Here is an 8,982-nt window from a genome sequence, read left to right on the forward strand (position 1 = left end):
GGACAGGGCCACGCCCCCCGGAATCCTTTAATGGACTACCCTTCAATATGCGGGGCAGGTGATGGTGCTACCTCCCTTCTTCTATCTACAAAACTATATGAATGCCTAACCGCCAATACCCAGAAAGTTCTGACGATTTACTACGAGGTAGGCGAAAACCAAGTGGTTGGTGCCAATTTGCCAAGTGCAAAAATTCCTACCAGGCCGCTCAACGGCGACCAACTGAGGTCCACAGCAAGGCCAAGGAACGAAAACCTTATAGAGTGGGAGGGTGGGAAACAGGAACAGCTGGCAGGCGGGGAAAGAGGGAGATCCCCGTCCGCGTCCTGCCTTAAGTATGTCAGGCCACGCCCCCAGAGCCAGCCAATTGGCTGGCCAGGGGATGACGCGGCTGGTAATTCCCCCAATCGCTCCAGCCGCCGCGCAGGTGGTGGGGCTGTGAAGCCCACAACTCCCCCTCCTTTTAGGGCGGAAGGGGCTTTAGAGAAGGCAAATGTTGGAAAACAAGCAAGGCAATAAGGACATGTCCATGCAAGGACAAAGACCCCTTTCTACCAATAGGGGCACAGCAGAGACCGCAAGGGAGGGCGAGGGAGAAGAAGACACATCAAGAAAGCAGATAATGGTATCACCTGGTGTCCTTTGTCCAGCCTTGGGAGATGACTCCACTGGACTATTCAAACTAGCCTGAGTAAACCTGTATTTTCCCACTCACTTGTTGTCCTGTTTGGCTGGAGAAATGGACAAGTTGGGCCTTTGTTGCTTCAGGGCTCTTCTTTGGTTCTTGTGAGCAAAGTTCAAGCCAAACTCCCCCTTCCCAAACTCACACGTTGACTTATGTCAAACTCTGGATGTTTAACACAAGCATGTTTATCTCCAGCTCTGCAGCTGATGCTTGAGCCATTCAAGACTCCAAAAAGTTGCAGAAGTGAAATTTTATCCATGTATAATCATCTAAATCATAGTGATCTCTTCTTTTAAAGCTCAAGAGATATTTCTAGAGGTGGCGTAAGCCTCGGAAGCAACAACAACATGACAATATTAATTGCACTGTGACAAGAGAGGGGAAAGCTGGTGCAGAGAACATTTTCTGTGTCGGAGACACACAGAGTCAAGATTTAGAGCTTAGAGATATAGTGCTTAATACTTCTGAAGCCAGATCTGAGCTTCACCCTGATCAAGAACGTCTCTGTCACTTGGGTCTCACCAGAGTTTTCTCTTCTTCTGCTTCTCTGGTCTAGGAAGTAAGAGGAGCTACTGACAATACAATTGTAGGAAGGAGAGTCAGAATGAGACCCCGCCTCCTCCTGCTTTTAATGATGCCCCATGGAGTCTGTGGGAACCAGAAGGCAAAGTGTCCTTTAAATCTGGTCAGGGATGAAACAGATGCTCACAATTACTACAGGCCTGGAGACTTTCTCATCAGTGAGATCGTATCTTCAAAACTTTACCTAAAACAAGATGCTGTACTGAGGTGTTCGGTGTTTCACCTCCCTCCATAAAATTGGCTCCTCGCTAACTGTTTTTGAGCCCCTTTGAAGCAGCCAGAGACCAATGCAGCAACTTCCAAGTACAGTGGTAACTCGGGCTACAGACGCTACAGGTTACAGATGCCTTGGGTTACAGACTTGGCTAACCCAGAAATAGTACCTCGAGTTAAGAACTTTGCTTCAGGATGAGAACAGAAATCGTGCTCCGGCGCACAGCAGCAGCAGGAGGCCCCATTAGCTAAAGTGGTGCTTCAGGTTAAGGACAGTTTCAGGTTAAGAATGGACATCCAGAGCGAATTAAGTTCTTAACCCGGGGTACCACTGTATTAGGAAGGATTGTAAGCAGAGAAGGCTGAATGTTGGAAGATTCAGGGCAGGTGAACAAAACTCCTTCTTTACAAAGTGCATAGTCAAACTATGTAACTCACGGCCACAGGAGGCAGTAGGATTTAGGCAAATTCATGGAGAGGAGGCGAATGTCCTGGGTCCTCAAACACTCTGCGCTTCAATCGGGAGAAAGCTACGCTTGCAGAGCTCAGGCGATATTGGATTTTGGCAAGTCCACTCGCCACAATGAGGTGATGATCCAGCGAGTGAGTCCAAACTCTTTATCGGGTTCCTTGCAGGAGGAAGAACTTTTCCGGAGGGAAGTGTGGGAGAAGAATCTACAGATGATTAAAGAGCACAACTTAGAGGCTTCCCAGGGGATGCACACCTATGAGCTGGGCATGAATCACCTTGGTGACTTGGTAAGTGGTCCTGTGCTGGTCCCGGGGGAAGGTACCGTGGGTGTAAGCAGAGTCCACACGAAGAGGGGCGAGGTCCAAGACGGGGAGCCGGGCGGGGAACAGGTACGCTGGAACAGGAGGCCGAGCTGGGAACTGGAACACCGGATAGTCAGGAACAGGAGGCCAAGCAGGGATCAGGAACACAGGAAGGTCCAAAGCCAACAACGACGTTGCTCCCGCAACCTGGGGCCAGGCTGACTGGGCTTTTATCCTCTTCTAAGGCCGGGGGCGGTCCCGACCCCCAGGAGCCCCGCCTCCTCTGGCCTTAAGGCGAGCACTCCTCCTGGGGGCAACCAGTTCCCTTCGCCTCTCTGCCCTAAGCCTCTGCAGATCAGGAGAGGCCGAAGGGTTACTGGGCCCTGGAGGAGGCTCACCTGTGGCCACTGAGTCGTCAAGCCCCTCTGGGGCCAGAAGGGCTTCACCTGGGGCCAGCTCCTGATGCTCTGTCACAGGTGCAGGCTCTTCAGCATCTAGGCCTTGCCCCAGTTCAGCCGGCCCTGGAGGCGGGGACTCCTGTGCAGGCTGGGATTCCTCTGGTTCATCCTCAGAATCGGAATCCCAGGCCATCACACCATCCCCCCTCCCAGCCCCCCCCCTCAACCGAGGGTCCGGACCCGGCTTGCCGGGGTACGTCGCATGGAACTCTCGGAGGCAGGCAGGTGCGTGGACGTTGGCCGCTGGTTCCCAGGAACGGTCCTCCGGTCCATACCCCTTCCAGTCAATGAGATACTGCAGCTTTCCCCTGCGGTATCGGGAGTCCAGGATGCGTTCCACCTCATACTCAGGCTCTCCCTGAACCAACACTGGCTGCGGACGGGGACGGTTCGGGTGGAACTCGTCGGGTGGGGCCACCGGACTCAGCAGGGACCTGTGGAAGACCGGGTGAACCTTCAGGGTTGCGGGTAACCGGAGACGGAATGCTACAGGAGAGACTTGGTCCACGATAGGGAACGGGCCGGTGAAGCGGGCGTCCAACTTCCGCGAAGGTCGAGAGGGGTGGAGGTGGCGAGTGGAGAGCCAAACCAGGTCACCGACGCGAAGTTCCGGCCCCACCTGGCGGTGGCGGTCGGCCTGGGCTTTGTACGCTTCCTTGGCCTGGTGCAGTTGCTCCACCAAAAGCTGTTGCTGGGACTGGAGCTCTTGAAGCCACTCCGTCACCGCCGGGACCGCGGATGCCGGCAGCACATCTGGAAACAGCCGTGGATGATAACCGTAACTGGCCTGGAACGGGGTCTGCTGGGTGGATGCATTCACCGCGTTGTTGTAGGCGAACTCCGCCAATGCCAGGTGGTCGACCCAGTCATCCTGCTGGTAGCTGCAGTAACACCGGAGGTACTGCTCCAGCACCGCGTTCGCCCGTTCCGTCTGGCCATCGGTCTGTGGGTGGTAGGCTGACGAGAGGCAGACCTCTGTCCCGAGGGTCTGGTGTAATGCTCGCCAGAACCGGGATGTGAACTGAACGCCCCAGTCGGACACCACGCGCTCTGGTAGGCCATGCAGGCGGAAGACATGCTGAAGGTACAGCTGAGCGGTTTCCTTGGCTGTGGGTACAGATGGGCAGGGGGTGCAGTGCACCATCTTGGTGAAATGGTCGGAGAACACTAGAAGGCAGGTACAGCCACGAGACGGGGGTAAGTCCACTACAAAGTCCAACGAAACCGTGTGCCAAGGGCGCGGTGGAACTGGCAATGGCTGAAGTAGGCCGGGGGGTCGCCCGGTAGGACCCTTGGCGCGCCGGCAGACATCACAACCAGCAACGTAGCGAGCCACGTCGGCCTTCAGGCGGGGCCACCAAAACTCACGGCTGACCAGATGGGTGGTCCGATACCGTCCAAAGTGCCCCGCTGCTGGGGCATCATGGGCCATCCGGAGAACCTCCAGCCGCAGTGGCCCTGGCGGGATGTACAGACGGCCGTGGTGCAGCAGAAGGCCCTGATGCAGGACCAGCCCCGGATACTGTGGGCTGGACCCTTCAGCCAGCTCCCGGAGTCGTTCCTGGGCCCAAGCGTTGACCCGCTGCTGTTCCCGCACCCGAGCCTGCAGTGGTTCCGCCTCCTGGGTGGCCAGGAACGCAGCTGGAGGTAGGATCGTGGTGGGTTCTGCTTGCTGTACCGTGTCTGCGTTGTCTTCAGGTTTCCGGGACAGGGCATCTGCCTTCTGGTTCTGAGAGCTAGGGATATAGCGGATCCGGAACTGGAACCGGGAAAAGAACAACGCCCACCGGATCTGTCTTTGGTTCAGCTTGCGGGTGGTCTGGAGGTACTCCAGATTCCGGTGGTCGGTTCTCACCTCCACCGGATGTCGTGCCCCCTCAAGATGGTGGCGCCAGACCTCAAAGGCCACCTTGATGGCCAGTAGTTCCCACTCCCACACAGTATAGTTACGCTCCGCTGGTAGGAGCTGGCGGGAATAGAAGGCACAGGGCAAGAGTGGCGCTTCAGGTCCATTCTGTTGAGACAAGACGGCACCGAGAGCCGTACTGGAGGCGTCGGTCTCCACCACAAAGGGTCGAGAGGGGTCAGGATGTTGTAAGATCGGCGCCCTCTGGAAACAGGCCTTCAACCCCTGGAACGCCTCCTCTGCCTCCTCGTCCCAGGAAAACGGCGTCTTTGGGCGCAGTAGCCGGGTCAACGGGGTGGTGCGATGAGCATAATCTGCGATGAAGGTCCGGTAGTAGTTGGCGAACCCCAGGAAACGCTGTAGGTCCTTGCGGTTCCGGGGTGCCGCCCATTCTCGAACCGCTGCCACCTTCCCAGGGTCCATCTGCACCCCATCTGGAGAGAGCCGGTGACCAAGGAAGTCCACAGTCCGCTGATGGAACTCGCACTTGCTGAGCTTTGCGTACAAACGGTGCTCACGCAAGCGCTGCAGCACGGTCCGGACATGTCCCTCATGGCGAGCCGGGTCACGGGAGTAAACCAGTATGTCATCCAAGTACACCACCACGTACTTATCTAACAAATCCTGGAACACGTGGTTGATGTAGCGTTGGAACACAGCAGGCGCGTTGCATAAACCAAAAGGCATAACCAAGTATTCGAACTGCCCGTACCGGGTCCCAAACGCTGTCTTCCACTCATCCCCGGCTCGGATCCGAATCAAGTTGTAGGCCCCCCGGAGGTCCAGCTTGGTGAACACCTGTGCCCCTTGCACCCGCTCCAGCAACTCTGAAATAAGGGGCAAGGGGTACCGGTCTGGGATGGTGATTTTGTTCAGGGCTCGGTAATCATGGCAAGGACGGAGTTCCCCACATTTCTTCTTAACAAAGAGCACTGGTGCCGCAGTAGGCGAGGTGGAAGGCCTAATGAACCCACGCTCCAGGTTCTTGCGCAAGAAGTCCTGCAAAGCCTCGCGCTCTGGCTCTGTTAGAGAGTATAAGCGACTCACCGGTAGGGGCGCTCCGGGCTGGAGGTCTATGCCGCAGTCAAAAGACCGATGCGGCGGCAGCTGGTCTGCCCCCCGTTCCTCGAACACGTCTTGGTAGTCCCGGTACACGGCTGGGAGCGTGGGTGCTGCCTCCTCCGTGGGTGCGGCCGCTAGCATCTGCGACTGAGCATGGGAACATGGATCTGGGAAGTGTACGGTCCGTTTGACCCAGTCAATCTGAACGTTGTGAGCCTCTAGCCAGTCCATTCCGAGCACCAGGGGGAACCGGGGCATAGAGGCAATGTCCAAGGTTCGCACCTCCCGGTGCTGCTGGAGACACAGGACCAAGGGCTGGGTCTCCCGAGTGACGGCACCCGAACGCAGGAGCCGTCCGTCAATTGCCTCCACCTGTACCGGTTCTGGTTTGTTCTGAAGTGGCACCTGATGATGCGCGGCAAAGGCAGCGTCCATATAGGAGCGGGTTGCCCCCGAATCTACCAAAGCGTGGGTAAGAATCCAGGGCCCACCTGGAGGGTAGAGACGCACCGGTACCATGAGATGTCGCAATTCTACTGGTGAGGGCCCTTCTTGCATGGTTTGGGACCCCACGTTGCTAGGGCCTTCGACTACCGAGGTTGGCGGTTTCCCTGCGACTGGTAGCTTCTCGGGACAGGAACGGGCGTAATGTCCACCCCCACCGCAGTAAAGGCACAGGTTCCCCTCCCGACGCCGCGACTTCTCCGAGGGGGAGAGCCGAGGTCGCGCAGCCCCGAGCGGCGTTGGCTTGACTGGTAACTCGGCTGTGGGCGTGGACCTGCTGGGAAGGACTGGCGCCAGGAGTCGGGAGTGCTGGCGGTCCCGGGTCTGGCGACGGTCCTCCAACCGATCGTCTATCTGCAGGCTCCGCTGAATGAGGGTATCCAGTGTGGTGGGACGATCCATCATGGCCAACTGGTCCAGTATCTCGTCTGACAGTCCCTCAAGATACTGGTCCCGTAGTGCAGAGTCATTCCAAGACAAGTCTTGTGCCAACAGCCGAAATTCTGTGGCGTAGGCGGCGGCTGTGGACTTGTCCTGTCTCAACCGACGAATCGCCCGATTGGCTTGGCTCTCCTTCAGTGGGTTACCAAACGCAGTCTCTAAGTGGTTACAAAACCCCACATAGTCCGTTAGCAAAGGAGAGTCTTGCCGGAGCAGTGGCAAAGCCCACTTGGCCGCCTGGTCCTTTAACAAACTGATTAAAAAATGCACCTTGGTGCGGTCGTCAAGGAAGTTCCGGGCTCGCCCCTGAATGTACAACTTGGCCTGGGCGAGGAACATGGGAAAACTGGCCTGGGTCCCATCAAATTTCTCTGGCAAGGCCACTGGGTACTTGCCTGGAGCTAGGGCGTCGGCCCCAGGATCTGGAAAGGCTTCCAACCGCTGCTGAAGCGCCGCAACCACATCGCTTAGCTGCTGAACGGTGTGGGTCAAGGCCTGGTTTTCCTGGGCCAATGCCACCAGCGCAGCCGCCTGGTCAGCCATGGCCTCTGGCTCTTCCCGAACGCACCCCAACGAAGGGGGAGTGCGGGTGAGGCGGGAGCAAACTGTGCTGGTCCCGGGGGAAGGTACCGTGGGTGTAAGCAGAGTCCACACGAAGAGGGGCGAGGTCCAAGACGGGGAGCCGGGCGGGGAACAGGTACGCTGGAACAGGAGGCCGAGCTGGGAACTGGAACACCGGATAGTCAGGAACAGGAGGCCAAGCAGGGATCAGGAACACAGGAAGGTCCAAAGCCAACAACGACGTTGCTCCCGCAACCTGGGGCCAGGCTGACTGGGCTTTTATCCTCTTCTAAGGCCGGGGGCGGTCCCGACCCCCAGGAGCCCCGCCTCCTCTGGCCTTAAGGCGAGCACTCCTCCTGGGGGCAACCAGTTCCCTTCGCCTCTCTGCCCTAAGCCTCTGCAGATCAGGAGAGGCCGAAGGGTTACTGGGCCCTGGAGGAGGCTCACCTGTGGCCACTGAGTCGTCAAGCCCCTCTGGGGCCAGAAGGGCTTCACCTGGGGCCAGCTCCTGATGCTCTGTCACAGGTGCAGGCTCTTCAGCATCTAGGCCTTGCCCCAGTTCAGCCGGCCCTGGAGGCGGGGACTCCTGTGCAGGCTGGGATTCCTCTGGTTCATCCTCAGAATCGGAATCCCAGGCCATCACAGGTCCATACATTGGGCAGACTTTTCTGCATTCATTCCAGACGGGTTGTTTATTGCTGTGGTCAAGCTCCTCCTTGGGGAAGGACGACAGCATCCGCCTTCCATGCATAGAATCATAGAGTTGTAGAGGTGCAAGAGACCCCCTGGGTCATCTATTCCAACCCCCTGCAATGCAGGAATCTCAACCAGTGCATCCATGGCAGATGGCCACCCAAACTCTGCTTAAAATCCTCCAAGGAAGGAGAGTCCACCACCTCCCAAGGGAGACCGTTCCACTGTCAAAAAGCTCTTCCTGTCTTCTTGACCTTCTTCCTGAGGTTTAGCCCGAATCTCCTTTCTTGTAATTTGAAGACATTGCCTTGAGCAGGAGAAAACAAGCTTGCTCCATCTTCCATGTGACAGCCCTTAAGATATTGGAAGCTGGCGCTCATATCTCTTCTCAGTCTCCTCTTTTTCAGGCTAAACATACCCAGCTCCTTCAACCGTTCCTCATCAGCCTTGGTTTCCGGATCCTTGAACACCTTGATTGCCCTCGTCTGCACACCTTCCAGCTTGTCAGCATCCTTCTTAGATTGTGGTGCCCAGAACTGGACACAGGATTCCAGGTGTGGTCTGACCAAGACACAATAGAGTGGCACTTTTCACTAGACTTCTGTTGATGCAGCCTAAAATAGCCTTCGCTTTCTTCACTGCTGCATCGCACGCTGGGCTCATGCTCAGCTGGTGGTCCACTACGTCTCCTAGGCTTGTAGTCTTTCTTTGTGTAAGCATAGGCACAATCTGATGCGCAGCGTAAATTAAGAATGCAGAGTTTTAGAGAAGAAGAGCTTTACTGGGTTAAAATCCACTTCTTCCTCAACAACTTGCTTCCAAACAGTCTGCCTGAGATTCCCTGCTGCTCAGAACTGAGGCGACTGACTCTGACTGACATCTTACAGAGAAGCAAAAGTGAAACTGGCTGCCACTTAGAAGGAGAAGGAGTCACATGCCAGAGTGAGAAACTGGCTGCCAAGTCACATGACTCAGCGTGCCTCCCCAGCTGGCAGTCAGGCCTGGAGGACTTGACTGGGCAGGCCCAGCACTTCCCAGCCTGCCTTGCGGCTTCGGCTCTCAGGGCCCCATTACCTTCAGGAGCTGAGGGCCTCATCAGACCT

Source organism: Podarcis erhardii (assembly GCF_964252035.2).
Source record: "Podarcis erhardii genome assembly, chromosome: 18".
NCBI lineage: Eukaryota > Metazoa > Chordata > Lepidosauria > Squamata > Lacertidae > Podarcis > Podarcis erhardii.